This window comes from Bidens hawaiensis, unplaced genomic scaffold (genome assembly GCF_021521415.1).
Source record: "Bidens hawaiensis isolate Kalapana, Puna unplaced genomic scaffold, B.hawaiensis_p1.1 tig00007577_1, whole genome shotgun sequence".
Classification (NCBI taxonomy): domain Eukaryota; kingdom Viridiplantae; phylum Streptophyta; class Magnoliopsida; order Asterales; family Asteraceae; genus Bidens; species Bidens hawaiensis.
The window spans coordinates 103546-119390 of record NW_027491528.1 but is presented as its reverse complement, the minus strand read 5'-3'; the positions used below and the strand labels follow the sequence as shown (position 1 = coordinate 119390).

Here is a 15845-nt window from a genome sequence, read left to right as displayed (position 1 = left end):
GGTTTTAAGTCCGATAAATTTTTTATATTTGCAACCCATATTTTTTCAAAACTACTTTTAACCCAACAATTAACATTTAAACATGTAACTTTATGACTATTTTTTAAAGATTGAATGCTTTTACATTATTTTTTATAATATGGATTAACTTTTGGATTATTTTTTGTTATAAAATCATTTAGTTTTGGGTTATTTTTGGATTAAATAGAAAGTTATAAGGTAAATTATTCAACCGATTGAACCTCACGGTATAGCCCGATTCAACCGGTTGTACCATTTTTTAACCTAATCCGGTACAAGTAAAATACCGGTTTTTAAAACATTGCAAATAAGTAATAATATTGATCAAAGGTCAAACAAATCAAAGTTTCAGTAAGTTTATCTTTATCCATGACACTCTTAATAAATCCTCAAATCTTTTCAACTTATGATCATGCTGAGTTTTTTTGGGTAGAAAATGGTGAAGTCATCGAAACAGAAAAGGTTTAATAATCAAGAAAGATGTCAGAATTGAACCAACTCTACTATGAATGCATAAACTGACCGACTGTATCAAGCGCACACATTACACAACAATAACCTGCTGGTTCGATAACTTTAGTTGCAATCAAAATCGCCCATAAACAATCGACAAATCTGAAGAATCGACAAATTACTATAATTCGTGGGTTTTGGCCATGGACAAAGTGATCACTTTGAATTCAGTTTTAGTAATGTCAAGTAGAACACATTTAGATCAATACATACGCACACTCTTTTGTTTCAGCAGCAGGTACACTACACGCACACCTTTCAATTAGATTACAAGGGGCGTTTGCTAACCCCTATTACATTACAACTAGCTGATCTGATCGGACCTTTCAGCTTCAAGGTGGATTCTGGAGTGACAAGTTTCTGAAAGTGAGGATCCTGCATTTGCAGTAAAATATGCATTACAGGCAGCAGGAGTTCATGATGGAGCTTCGGTTTTTAATGAAAAGTTATAAGGAGGCAAAATAAGGAATCCCAAACACCCCTTCATTAGGATGAATTTAAAATTTTCAACTTATTTAATGGGTTCACTCTTATGGATTCACTGACTCCAGACTTTTTCTATTAATTAAAAACTCAATAGAACCCTCGATCTATGTGGATCCGTCCCTGTCGTTAATAACTAAGAGATACGCAAAAGAGTGTTATAAATGATAAAAGGAACAGGCAAAGAGTAACAGCACACCACACCACGATTGCAGGCCATTCTGCTGCCCATACAAAATCTTAAAAGTAATAAAATTCTCACCTAAGCTTAGTTTCTAATATCACTGTTGATAAGAAGTGTTTGAAAATTGAAAACTCTTGTGCCTGCCTATTTGGCTGCAGGATCAAATACGATCGATAATCAGATGTTCAAGATAACAATACTAATAATGGTTCAAACTCATGATTCATACTAGTCATACACACAAATATCAATCAATGTATAGAAAAACAAAGTCATATAGGTGTTAAATTCACAAAACAAAGAAACATAGTCCAGATCCCATCATATCAAACCTCAGACAACAGCAGCAGCAGCAGCAACGGGTGCGCTAAGGAAGTTCAGAAAGCCGGTGGACGCCCCGGGCTCCTGCTCATCAAGAAACAGATCCTCAGGCGTCCTAAACGCCCCATGAGCGGACACAAGCGCGGTTCCAAGAAGCAAAGCGGATATAAGCACAGACCCAACGCTGGTGAGGAACACGACCACAATGCTGGAAACAATCAGCAGCCCTAGGGTTTCACGCTCGGAGAACGTACGGCCGAGGATGACCAACGGCGGATCGGACGGACGGAACAGGTACAGGAACAGCCACGCGGCAAGAAGGGCTAAGAGGGTGATCAGTGAGAAGGGGTTTGTGACCAGTGAGAACCCGAGGACGGCTGCGACGACGGCGAGGTAGTTGACGCGGAAGTACGAGTAGTTCTTGCGGATCCGGACGGCGGCGTCGGACATGGACTCGGGTTTGGAGAAAGCGGACCGGTCCACGAGTTCGGACCACGGGCGGCGAGTGGAGAGGCCGGATCGGACGGTTTCGGACAGGTGGGTGATGAAGGCACGGAAGGCGGGAGTGGATACTGGCGCCTGCTGGGATGAGTCTGGGTTTGAGATCGGGAGGACCGCCGCCGGTGTGGATGATGCCATGACCGGAGAATATTATTATTATTATTATTATTATTATTATTATTATTATTATTTTGATATGAGAGAGTTTTGAGTTTTGCTTGTCTTCTAAGGATTTGGATTTATTCAAGGATGAGGGTGGGTTATACGCGTCTGTGAGTCTGTCGGTGGATCTGAGTGATTTCAACACCAACCAGACAAATAAACATGTTAATTAAACTAGTTTGAAACTGACTATGTTTAAATCGGTTTTGAATCGATTCAAATCGTAGGTTCAGAACCGGTTTATAAATTACTCCATCAAAATCGGTTAACTGAATTGAAACCGGGCAAAACACGGACCGAAACAGATCAAAACCTAAACAAAGACCAGTGGTAACCTACTAAGAAACATGTTTCAACCAATCAATCCGAACCAAAATTGATCATAACCTATCAAGAAACCGGTTCCAAACAAAAACCAATCATAATCCAGTTTTGAGTTTTAAACTGATTTATACGTCTCTAAACACAAGTAAAAGTCATAGTTGATAAAATCTATTTAACTTAATCTGTATTATTTTATTGTCGTGGTTGATGTATCTCTTTCTTTCTTTGTTGTGAGTGGTGATTGTCATTGAGGGCTAGCCTGGAATTTAACTTGTAAAGGAATTTAAAATCAAAACATTCATTCATTTCATTTACCAAAGATTAGTTTAAAACATTTATAAAATAGTAATCAAGTTTTAAAATTATTTCAATCAGGTCATTTATATAACTTTTTGTTTCAATTAGGTTACTAAAGTTTTTTTTCTAATCCAAACAGGTCAATCATAAAATTTTTTGTTCCAATCAGGTCACTAAAATTTTTAGGCACGTAGGTTTTTTTTAAATAGTTTGACATGCAAAACATTTTTTTAAAAATTGAGAAAAATATATCTTAAATTGTGAAAAATTGCAAAATAATAATAATAATAATCTGGAAAATTGAAAAAAGAAACTAGAAAATAATAAAAAAAATCTTATTTATTATTATTATTTTTTTTTTCAATTTTCCAGTTTTTTTTCGAAAAACTGAAAATAATAATAATAATATGGAAAATTGCAACAAAGAAACCTTAATTTTATTTATTTATTTTTGCATTTTTTTCACAATAATTTTTTTCTCACGTTTTACTAATATTATCATTTTTAAAAAAATATTTTGCAATGTTAAACTATTTAAAAATTAAAAAAACCTACAAAACCTGCTATCTTAAGTAATCTAGAATTACAACAAAAAAAAACTTTAGTTACCTGATTGGAACAAAATTTTTTTATGAGTGACCTGTTTGGAACAATTACAAAACTTGGTTACTATTATATAAAGTTGCTCATTTTTAAAATTATGTTAAAGTGGTGTTTTGAGTGGTGTGAATGTAAGTTATAAAGTGAAGAGAGAAAATATAATGATTTTTTTGTAAAGTTGGGAAAACTTTGTTTGCACATATTTATTTTTTAATATTTGTTAAATTGTTTGTGAGTAGAGGAGAAAGAACACAATAATAATAAAAGTATAAAAAAATATTATTTAACTGAACATGAGAGAAAATTGTAGTGCTTTTTGTGTAATTATAGAGATTGAGATGGAGGATAGGTTGATAATGCTCTAACTTTCATTAAATTTGGTTTTGGTTGTTATTCGCCATATATTAAAATTTTTAATTCGTTTGGGTCAAGTCGGCAATTTATTTATTTGTTTACTTGGTTCTTTTAGTTAAAACTAGTTTTTTAACCCGACGCTTTGCGCGGGGACAGCTGGTAAAACCGAATGTTGAAACCCAGAGTTGATAAAACCTGAGCATTACAAAGGTGAGTCGACGCGAATTCGCTCGGTATCACTTACGATCACGGTGAACGAACAATCAAAGATGAAGCCAGAGGCGTGTGTGATTACAATTATAAACAAAAAGGGAAGCAAATAGGGCCGGCTCTTGAGGTGTGCAGGTCGCACCCTCGGCCGAGGCATGTTTTATTTTGGGGCCAAAATATATATACACACATACATATAAACCTTATGTAATATAACTGAATTTTGATTATCTTAAAATTACGAGTTAATTTTTTTTTATTCATAATTCGTTTGTTAAAGTCTAGGTTATTGGGCCCAACTAGAAGTCTATTGGTAAGGAATGCTAAGAGAACGAATCAATGTTTAACCGTTTACTGTTAATGTATATGATTTTATTACTACATTTTCGTTATATTTATTGTTATAACATTCATGTCGTTTACAAAAATGTAGCTAATATATCTCGTTACTTGTTATAGGATATTGAGGTATATAAATCTCGGAAACGACCCTGAATACACGTATCAAAACACATGGAAGTATATCCATGCACATAGAACACATGTACATGTGTGCTACAATGCAACAAAAAAAAACATTCAAAGGTTTGCAGGCAGAGATTCGAAAAGTTTCACATGTCATGCCACCAAGTAGTTAGATAATGATTTTGTTTTACGAATATATCTTATACAAAAACTTATGAAAACATATTTGTGGCACCAAACTTCTCATTTATACCAACTAGATGGCAACTCATCACGTTGCGGCGGTGCGCACATATTCGATTGTGATCAGTTAAGTTTGTACTGGTACATACATTAAACACAAATCATAAATTAGTAAACACTCATAATAGTAGTGACTCGTATAACATATAATACAAAAATAACAATAACAAATGCATTTAAATCAAAGTTTATTCGGTCAATAGATACATGGTCGTTGTAGCGACGAGTCGACGCAAATTTAGTTAGTATCGGCTATATTTGCTACGGTTCGGAACTAAACCCAAAAAATAGTTCCGTCAAGTTAACATATTTGAAACAAAAACTTGGGCGTTATGGAGACGAGTAGATACAAGTTCGATTGATATCCATTAGGTTCATTATATGCGTATGAGAACCAAACCTAAAAAATAATTTTGTTAGATTCTCTCTTTATATTTAACCCAAAAAAAATAATACAAATAAAATGTACATGAAAAAAAAAATCTAATAATGCAACACATAAGGGATAACTAACAAAAAAAAGTTAAGTTGTTACCTTGGATGGATTGGTGACTTAAACTTGGGCAAGTATAGCGATGACAGTTAAACCCGGACCCGGCGAAAATACCCGAAAGCCGACATAATTGGGACGGGTTAGGGATTCGTTTTGAAATTTTTCGCGGGTTTGGGACGGGTTTAGGATTTATAAAATTCTCGGTTACCCGGCTCGATTACCCGATAACATTGACCAATTTTTACCCGATTATATACCCGACATAGTTTTTTTTAATATATTTGTTATACATAAATAAATATGATATGTTTAATATAGTAATATTAAAAGAAGTATTTTTGATTTTTTGTTAACCTGTGTTGTGGTGCCGTTCAACTAATTGGCTAAAAGATACATTAACATTAAAAAAAGCATATTCTATTATATTTATTTATATTAATCAATTAAAATAATATGACAGTTCACTTTCCGATCAAATACTTATTAACTAATGATTTTAACTAACGATCAAACTAGAAGAATTACTATATTGTTTTGGTTGATTTGGATTATTTTACAGTGATCATTTTTTGTAATTGATTAGTTATATATATTGTCAAAACCCGATAGAAACCCGATTGGTTTTATGTCGGGTGTGCCCGACATATATTTTTAATAAACTAACGGGTACGCCCAAAACCTTCAGGTATGCCCGATACCCGATAAAAACCTGACGGTTTGGGGCGGGTCTGGGACGGGTTTTTATAATCGGGTTCGGGTCTGGGAATACCAAGACACGTCCCAGACCTGACCCATTGCCATTCCTAGGCAAGTATTATCAAGAGAGAGTTGAAATAGTTGACCAAAGCTATTGAACCAAATAGAAAGGTTGTATAATCTTTGGAAGTAATTACGTAAAGGACCAAAATATTTTCTTAAAAAAACTTTTGTGACACCAACATTTGCTTTTTATCTATATGTATAATGTTTTAAAGAAACTTTTATGACACAAACATTTTGTTTTTTATCTATCTATATTAATTTAGATAATGCCTCATCCTCACATAAACAAATGTTGCAAGTACATTAAGCCTAATTTCTTTTGAAATTACTTTAAAAAAATATATAGCAAAATAAAAATTATGAGCCTGGCAGAACGCAACGATGATTCGGTCGACACCATAACCAACCGAATCGTTACCAATATACACAAGCTAGTTTAACAAGCCTTGCATATGTACTAAGCAATTAATCAATACTTGTCCCAAAGCTTCGTTTTTAGCAGGATTGGCTTTGCTGTTCAAAAGGGGGTTGCGGCGCAGCTTGTTGCCCGTTTACCTGCCACTTTATTGTAATCGTTTTATAATAAATTATATAAAAGGCAAACCAAATACTTGTCAATTTCATTCTTAATTCTACATGCTTTTCTGAAATCCAATAGCAACTCATATCAACCACCACAAAGCCAAACAATAGATGTTATAATTCGTGAACAATGTTTACAAATTTTCAGCATTTAAAACCTTAATCATAAAACATGAATAATGAATATGATTATTCAAATCGCTTAACAAGCACAAATTGCTGCCAACAAAAGTCAAAATTGCAAACAAGAACTTACAAAATCAATTCCACCTAAGTTGGAACGGAATCCAATCAATCTCCAACTATTTCACCAAGTAATTCTATTCTCTTAATCTTCCCATAAACACATTTGAGATGCTAAAACCGAACCAAAAACCCCAAGTTTCGTTTTTTTGTTCAAAATTGTTCGGTTTCGGTGTTTTTGGTTTTCAGGTTCAACCTGAATACACGTACCTCATTTTCTATAAATATGGTCCCTTGATTTATTTAACTCAATAACCTTCTTTTCTTATACATTGTTTTGTTAAGCTAACCAATTGATTTAACTACTAAAAAACTAAGGTAGTAGAGACTTCATTGTGCGCCATTACCATGCGACGTTGGCCTTTAACAACTTCAACACCATTAAACAGGCGCCAAGTAAACAGAGAAAAAAAAAAGCATACAACGCCATGCACTACACAAACCGTACAACCCCTTTTTAGAAAAAGATTATTGTGTTCTAGGAGCAACCTACCTTCCCATAAAACTGATCTCCATTCAGTTTTGTTTTAGCAGTATTTTATTTTCCTTTTGACTTATGAAAAAGTCAGCAACATTAATTATAATATGAATTTCCTTCGAACTTTCTTGCAATACTAATATATATGAGCTAACTGATTAATCACAAGATTTAATGGTACAAGCAGATTAATCTTTTTAGGTTATCACTAACTTTGTTCACAAAATAAATTTCTAGTTATCCTTGTTCCACCTATGATTTTGCTATCCATGAGACAAATAAATTGGTGACAGTGTGAAGTGCCAACGCATAATTTAAGTATGAACAAAATGTACTAGAAATAATCTGAGTTCCCGACATCACAAATGAAGACAATGTAATTACCATTTTTATTAAACAATTGCTCATTCCTTCCTTGCGGTGCGCGCATATAATGTATATATGTGTGAACCCACGGGTGGACCAAAGTAAAATTGCACTAATTTTGGCGTTATTTTATTAATCTCGTGAAAATATCGTTAAAAGTGGCGGAAGGTTAATCATGCATCATGTGGTGGCGTTGATAGCCGAAAGACAAAGGTACATGCACCAATCAGCCGGTGTTCCATTGATTGAGTGCTATGTGCCTTATGTCCAAGGCTTGATGCAAAACTACTATCGAGCCGGGGGTCTCACCGGAAGCAGCCTCTCTATCCCTATGGAGTAGAGGTAAGACTGTCTATATCTTACCCTCCTCAGACCCTACCATAGCTTTGCTATTGGTTGGATATACTGAGTACGATGATGATGATAATGATGAATTGCTCATTCCTTGATTTCTCTCACGAGCACGATAACCGTTTGTATCGACTGTTGATCTTCTTAAAACATCTCAATGCGCAATCTTGTAAAGGTTGTAATTGATTGATGACCTTGTTATCCAAATTTGCAACATGATTGTTAGATGAATTTCCTACATGACATATATAAACCATATATGAAATTTGTTGATTTTGTTTTAGTCTAAACAGGCACGGGTTAACCAGTTAAATTTATAAATTTTAAAAAAGGTGTATTTTACCATAACTTAAAGTGACTCTGTATTTTATGCAAAAGATTAAAGAGAAATTTTCATAAAGTTTAAGAGTTGAAACATAATGTTTTTATACACATCTATATCTTTTTGTTGTAAAGTTTTGTGATTTTAGAGTATTAATATGCAAAAAGATAAGCTATTTTTTTAGCACCCTCTGTGGAGCATAATCAACTATCTATCTAAGAACAGTAAATCACCAAAAAGTATTACATTTCAAACTTCACTAATATGACTAATGAGATGTTGCTGATCGATTACGCCTTACACCTATGAGTTATATGCAGGACTGTAAAACAAGGAAGCTCAAGATAGCAAGTTGTTCAAACATAGTGCTTTTGTAGCACTACGAAATGCATCAGAAATTTAAGTGTTGTCTATTAATTCAAACAAATTGCCAACATGTTACTATATATTAAGTGAATCAAGTATCAATGAATGAACAGGAAATGTTACTATGCTAGATGTCAATGAGCTAAACCATAACTACAACATTGCCTTGCACATTGAAGTGGTTGCTATAGACTTCTTATAAAACACATTGTCAGTATATTAAAACACAAGAATGAAGGATTGAATCTATTCTCATTTCAGACGTCATCACATGATTTATTATAAACTTATCGTGAATGTAGTGTTACAGACTATAAACTTGTTCAATTAATTGATCAATTATAAAGTCAGTAATTGATATAGAAAAACAACCTTAGTTTCCATGTAGAATAACTATATTTTTGTCATTCTAATCATACGAAACCATAAGTAGTCATTAATGATGTACAAATTACATGCACAAATACAAGGAAATAGATATATACACATACAGAATTATCCATTTTCCATAATGGCTAGTCAAAATCTAGAGATGAAATCAAGAAAAATAACATACCTGCCTACTAGTGTTCAAATTAGCATAAATCTTGGTTTAAAAAAGCATGAAGTGCTCCGAGGCGCGAACATCATGTACGCTAGGTGTTGCTCTCCAAATAAGCTTTATTTACAACCAGAAGTTGCATCAACCTCATTTGTTTTACATATCAACCTTTTTATTAAGTAAACCTTTCATAACTTCTCCAACCCTTTGGTTGTTTAGCATACCAGCCTGCTAAATATTTTCTTACTCCATTTTCATTCATTAACTTCCTTACATTTCGCACTTTCATTCCATAAACCAACACTAGCATAGATATCTGTTAAAAATCAAATAAGGAACCGGACTATGTGGGTCAAGTTCAAACAACTTATAAGCAGCTTCTCTCCCAAACTCCACATTCCCATACTCTTTACAACAACTCAAAATCGAACTCCACATAACAGTATTTGCATCAAATAGCATTTATGTACTTACCCTTTTTGCCCCTTCAAGATCCTCTTTTCTTGCATAAAGATCAATCAAGCACGCGTATTGTTGATTTCAGGAACCAAACCATATCCAGTGTCATCTTTTTGAAATAATCAATCCCTTTATCAACAAGTCCACAGTTCTTGTAAGCAGTCAACACAACCGTCAAGCACACAAACATTCAAAAATTTGAGAATGTGTATCTCATCAATAAATGGCCAAAGATTTTCTCATAGAGTCTAAACCTCGACCACTTTGCGCGTATGCAGTGATCAGCGAAGTCCGTAGTATGTTGTTTTTGTAGTCCGTTTGGTCAAAAACACGACATGCTTCATCAGTGTTGCCGTATTTTGAGTACATGTCAATCAAAGCACCAACCACAAACGAGTTTTGATCCCAACCCATTTTTGTTACTAAAGCGTGTATTTTTTTCCTTGTTGAACAACCACCAACGCCCCCAAACATTTAAAAATACTGGTCAAAGTATGTTGAGTACGTAAGACCCGTGTATTCACTCACTACTAGAAAATAGACCTTTAATGACACGCTATGCGCGTCATTAAAGGGGTAGATGACACGCCATCATGTGTCAAAGAAGGCCATGTCATAAAGAAAAGATGACGTAAATTTGTATGTCATCTTTTTATGACAAGCATTATTGACATCTTTTTTTACACTCGTTTGCGTGTCATGGTTTTAAGTATTATAAAAAAGCAATTTTTTGGCAGATTAATGACAATTAACGTCTAATAATAAAACTAAAATTCATATATAACAAAATAATCCATTCCATATAATATTTCATAACATACTAACAAACATTCAAAATTAACAATATTTCAAAGTTAAAATTTCATTAACATCGATACGAACATTCATTGGTAAATAAAGGATGCCACAAAATTCGATCATTCTTTACGAATTCCATCAATATCAGCATCCGTGTATTCATTATTCCATCTCCCAACCTGAGGAAAAATTTAGATTAGTTAAACATAAAATTCAAATGATATGTCAAAAAAAGTGGTCAATCACGGATTCCATTAAGCAACTTGATAACCTGATCTAGCATATACAATACGACAATTGTACAAGATCAATAGCATAAGCGAATTGAGTCTAATTACAGCAGAAATACTAAGTTTTATTAATCACATAACATAATAACTTCATATCCTAAGTTCCTAACTGGTTATGGAGACTTATTTATCTAAGTTTAGGGAAATAAATTCCTAACTAAATGTCACATTTTGATCGGCATTAATCATCAACTTGACCATAAAAAGTCAACCTTAACAATATAACTTAAACCTACCGTCATAAATTTACTAAACTGATACAATAATGAAAATATAAAAAGCTACTATACTTACATTGTCATTGACTAGTATTTCAATTCATTCATCAAGTATCTCTTTCATGAACTTTAACATAAAGTAGCCACATTCGGTGCTTCCCGGCTGACATAGACACTACAGAAATACATAACAAATAGTAATCGTAACATAGATTCATATAATGAGGTTAAAACGACTATTTCAATAAGGAATTAAATGCTCACCCTAGCATTGACCCAATTTAGTTTTACCTCGATCCACCACTTTGTATACCGTACAAGTTCATTGCACTACAAAAATATTAGGAAATACTAAAACATAATGTTTCCATAATTTGTATAACTTATCCATCAATAATTTGCTGCAACTGTAAATTAATAGTTCCTAGAATCAAGGTAATAGCAAGTCACTGTTTTCATGTGTAATACACCCAGCACCCAATAATTTCTAAAAAAACAAAAACCTACTGGTCAAATTCGTGTACTGCATGAATTCTTGCATGGATTCATGAAGTTGGTCCATGCAAGAATTGTAGTACACCCAGCACCCAATTAAAAGTGGATTTATAGCAAAATCAAAATAAATTACCTTGATGTGTAGTACACCTTACACTGGAATGCACAAACTTGTTCCCGAGCTTCACCTATTGAGCTCGCGCTGGCTCTTGAGCCTAAAGGAGTTTTTCATTTTGTATAGTTTTTATTTAATATAAAATATATCTATTTATATAATAACTAATATTATATGCAATATTATGATAAAAATAATAAACTGATATATTAAGTATAAATAAATATATGTAAATAATTTAAACATATATAAATAAAATAATTAATAGATAATAAACACGCCAATGTCGAGCTTGAAAAATTAGTCACAAGCCTAGCTTGAGCTTTTTAAACGAGCCGAGCTAAAGCTCAAAATACTACTCACAAGCCTAGCTTGAGCTTTCTAAATGAGCCAAGCTCAAGCTCAAAAAACTATTCATGAGTTGAGCTCGAGCTTTTATAACGAGCTGAGTTCGAGCTTGAAAACCACTCACAAGCTGAGCTCGAGCCTGAGCTCTTTTATACGAGCCGAACTCGAGATTGAAAAACTACTCATGAGCTGAGCTCAAGTCCAAACTCTCTTAAGTTAAACGAGCTGAGCTAAAGCCTAAACAAGCTTGGGCTCGGCTCGGCTAGTTTACAGTATGAAAAGGATATAAGATACACCAGCATCTCTGTATCGTTCCTCTACAGCAGCAATAAGCATGTTCCGAACAAGATTGAACTCCTTGGTTTCAACACAAGGCTGCCCATTTGGCCTGTATCCATCATACGCAATCTTGGTTAAATTCATTCTTATACCAATTTAAGCTCTATGGCTATATTAATAAACTGAACATCTATTAGTATCATGTGTAACTGTGTAAGACAAATAATATAGCCCTGTTTGAAAATAAACCTGTCCAGTTCTTTAAATATCAGCCTATCTGAAGAAGATCCTTGAATTGTCGGCTTTGCAGATTCAACAACCTTCATTCCATCACTATGTACCAAGAATTTGTTCACTTGTATCGGCACCTACACACGTATGATAGTAATAATAATAAATCTTTTCTCACACGTGTAACGATATTAAATGAACAAAATAAAGTATTAAAGATGTCATCGGCACACACCTTGCACCTACAGCAATATTGATGGCGTCTGATGGACGAAGGTCAAAGCTGATACACTCAGTTTCATCATCCAACTGAAATTATAAACAATCTCAATCAAAACAAAAATCTAGAAACATCTGTAAATAAATATTTCAACAGTTAAATTGCTAGTTATTAAATGCACATGCCTTTGTAAGATATAACCGAGCAAAATACGCCTCATGTATTCTCATGGTTACCCGGACAACTTTGACCTGAAGTTAATATAAACGAAATGAATGAATTAAGATTCGAAACCATCAATACTATGTACTCTAAATTGAAATGTTTCACTTTACGGAAATTTATTAATTGTGGTTTGACTTCTCATCACGGGTTAGAATAACATCAATTAAAGATTGTATTTTATACTTAGTCAATTTCAGATTTCATAACTTCAATACTTCTAACATTCTGAGAGGGAAATGACCAAAAGCCCCTTACTTTATAGCCCATTTTATCGACCATTTCCCGCACCACTTGATACATAGTTGGCCTAGCCTGAAACACAAGACAAAAATTTCTATTACTTAAAGAAACATACATGAATAAGTCAATGAAAAAGTCAAGTAAATTAGTTAGCGGTAAGGATTCAGCATACGATTTGAACATTGCGAATTGCAGCCATGAGCAATACACTAGGCATCTCCACTGCAAGCAAACAGAAATCCATGTTAGCAACACAAATTAAAATACGTATGTAATTCCAAAAAACATATCCAAATATATACTTACAAACAATTATTGGAAGTAATAAGCCTATATCGTCTTCCATCTTCAACACAATTGCAGGATGAGGGGCATAATCGGGAACTTGTCCACCTTGAGGATTGTTATGCGCACATCTTAGATGCCTACCATCCCTCATCTTAATCATAAACCCTTCTGTACTGCTCTTCACTTCAACTGTGTAGTAAACAAAAGATTTCCGACAATATTGGATATATCTAGGCCTATTAACAAACCAAACACGAACTAAGCATGTTCGCATTTGTTCTTTTAACTTAACCAAACAAATGATTGGACACAGACAATTAAAACGAACAAGGTTTTCTTGTTCATGTTCATTCATTAAGAAAATGAGTTTGTGTTCGTTTATGTTCATTCGCTAATAATATTAATGAATGATTCACGAACCTAAACGAATGATCATAACTGAACAGAGATGATGGAATGAATATAACGGACAAAACTGAGTGCCCACCAAAAAAAAAGGTAAACATAAATATGCTTGGCTTAAAAATGTATTAAAACCAGATTAAATTGTAATGGCAGCTATTTTAATCATAAAGCTATACTAAATCGTAAAGGGCCTAGAAAATTTATATGATTATGTAAACGAACAAATGTAAATGAACGAACGGACAGTGTTCATATTCATTCACTTAACCAAGCAATCAAAAAGTTTTGTTGATGTTTGTTAATTAAGTAACCGAACACAAACGAACTTCCTGCCGAACTATTCACAAACTTCACTGCACGTTCAGTTCATTTACAGGCCTAGATATATCAAAATGAGCACATCACAGCTTGTTTTGGTTAAAAAACGGGGAAGATATTTGACAAAAACAATAGATTTTTGAGAAACGTTTACTTGAAAACAATAATAAAACTATTTTACCAGCTTCAACTACAGTGGAATCCACATAATCAGAGTCATTCTCATTGAAGCTTTCTACCATGCTACCACTGCCATTTGAGGATGAACTAAAGGTGCATGTAATGGTGCTTTACTTAGGTTGACTACGGATATGAACAGGGTGGCGGTTAACACCTCTAATCCCCATATCCCACTTCTAAGAGTTTTAGCTTTTGTTATAGTTGCATTAACTGCAGGGACACCACGAACACCTCCTTGCTTCTGATGTACAGACTGGCAAACAACCGGTCCTTGTAGATAATTCATCATTCATATTACCAAAATCCAAACATACCAATATTTGTTCAGTATTCTAAACTAACAAAAAGTCAATAAATCTAGAATTTAGAATGTGTAGGTATTTGATCAATGTCTATGTTATCGGTTCTTCTATAATCACGGTCGTAACGTCGTGAAGGAGGCGGCGGTGGTGGTGATGTGGTTTCATTGACATTGACGTCGGGTTTATGGTCACCAGTCACGGTGTCCACCGGCATGGCTATCACTTCAGCCATTGGTGTTGTAGTCGAGCTGTAGATGTCAAAATTTTCAAACCCTAGATGTTAGATTACATAAACATATTATCTGATTTTCACAACAAACTACCTTCTAAAATCACTTCAAAATTCATAAACATAACAGTAAACTACACAAATTAACATCGATCAGTGTCATCAGCCCATCACAAAAAATAATAAACAAATGCAAATCTTAAACTAGAGACTTAATGACCAACAACTTAACCTAACAATATGAACCCGTTACACAAAAGGCGGTTAATCAGTACACGTGTCCAACTCGTAACTCAATCTAAACTCATTAGTGTATAAAATTAGGGCAAATAACTAAAAATAACACAGACAAGTAATTAAGTATGTGAGAGTGTATATGTCACACCCCAACCTACGACGGAAATGCCGGGGCGCGAACTGATTGTCACAGCTCTCAAGGTTATTATCATGCATAATATAAGTTTGAATATCTATTTAATGATTTCAAATAATTCAAGTACAAAATACAACTTATTACACAAACAACAATTACAAATTAAATTCTTGATCGCATCATTTCTAACTTAAATTCTTCACTAAGTCTTCACCAACCTGCATTAAGTTTCTATGATAACCTGCATATGCGTTTAAAATAGAATTTTGTCAACAACACATGTTGAGTGAGCAACACACCAGTTTAGTTGTACATATAGTATATATAACAAAATACGTAGCTGCAACAAGTCATATGAGAATAACAAATTAACCAAATGAACAAGTATCACTGAGATGTCGAGAAGCACAAAGGCTATAACGACTGGCGTATGATCATACTATTATGAGATTATGTTGGACCTCTCCGAATGCGGTTCACGTAAAGCATGTAAGCACATAAACAAGTAAGGTATAAGTTGTTAACACATAAGACAATAGTTGCAGTTTTGAGTATAAGTATAAATGAGAAATATAGTTACGCATATGTCCCCAAAACGTGAGAAAACAAGTAAAAACAGGGGAATGTGGTACTCACCTCGATAGACGAAC

General features: G+C 33.9%; 2 pseudogenes across 1 annotated transcript; both read right to left on the bottom strand.

The window, feature by feature from the left end:
* Positions 1–1519: 1519 nt before the first annotated feature.
* LOC143635563 (PRA1 family protein B4 pseudogene) lies at positions 1520–2195 on the bottom strand (annotated as a pseudogene).
* A 9445-nt stretch (positions 2196–11640) lies between these two features.
* On the bottom strand, positions 11641–14586 carry LOC143635562 (bifunctional nuclease 2-like; annotated as a pseudogene). The gene is made up of 6 exons (XR_013154080.1): positions 14293–14586; positions 13407–13577; positions 13273–13322; positions 13116–13172; positions 12434–12886; positions 11641–12293 (listed from the first exon to the last, which is right to left on the bottom strand). The product of XR_013154080.1 is annotated as a bifunctional nuclease 2-like (transcript).
* Between the last annotated feature and the right edge of the window lie 1259 nt (positions 14587–15845).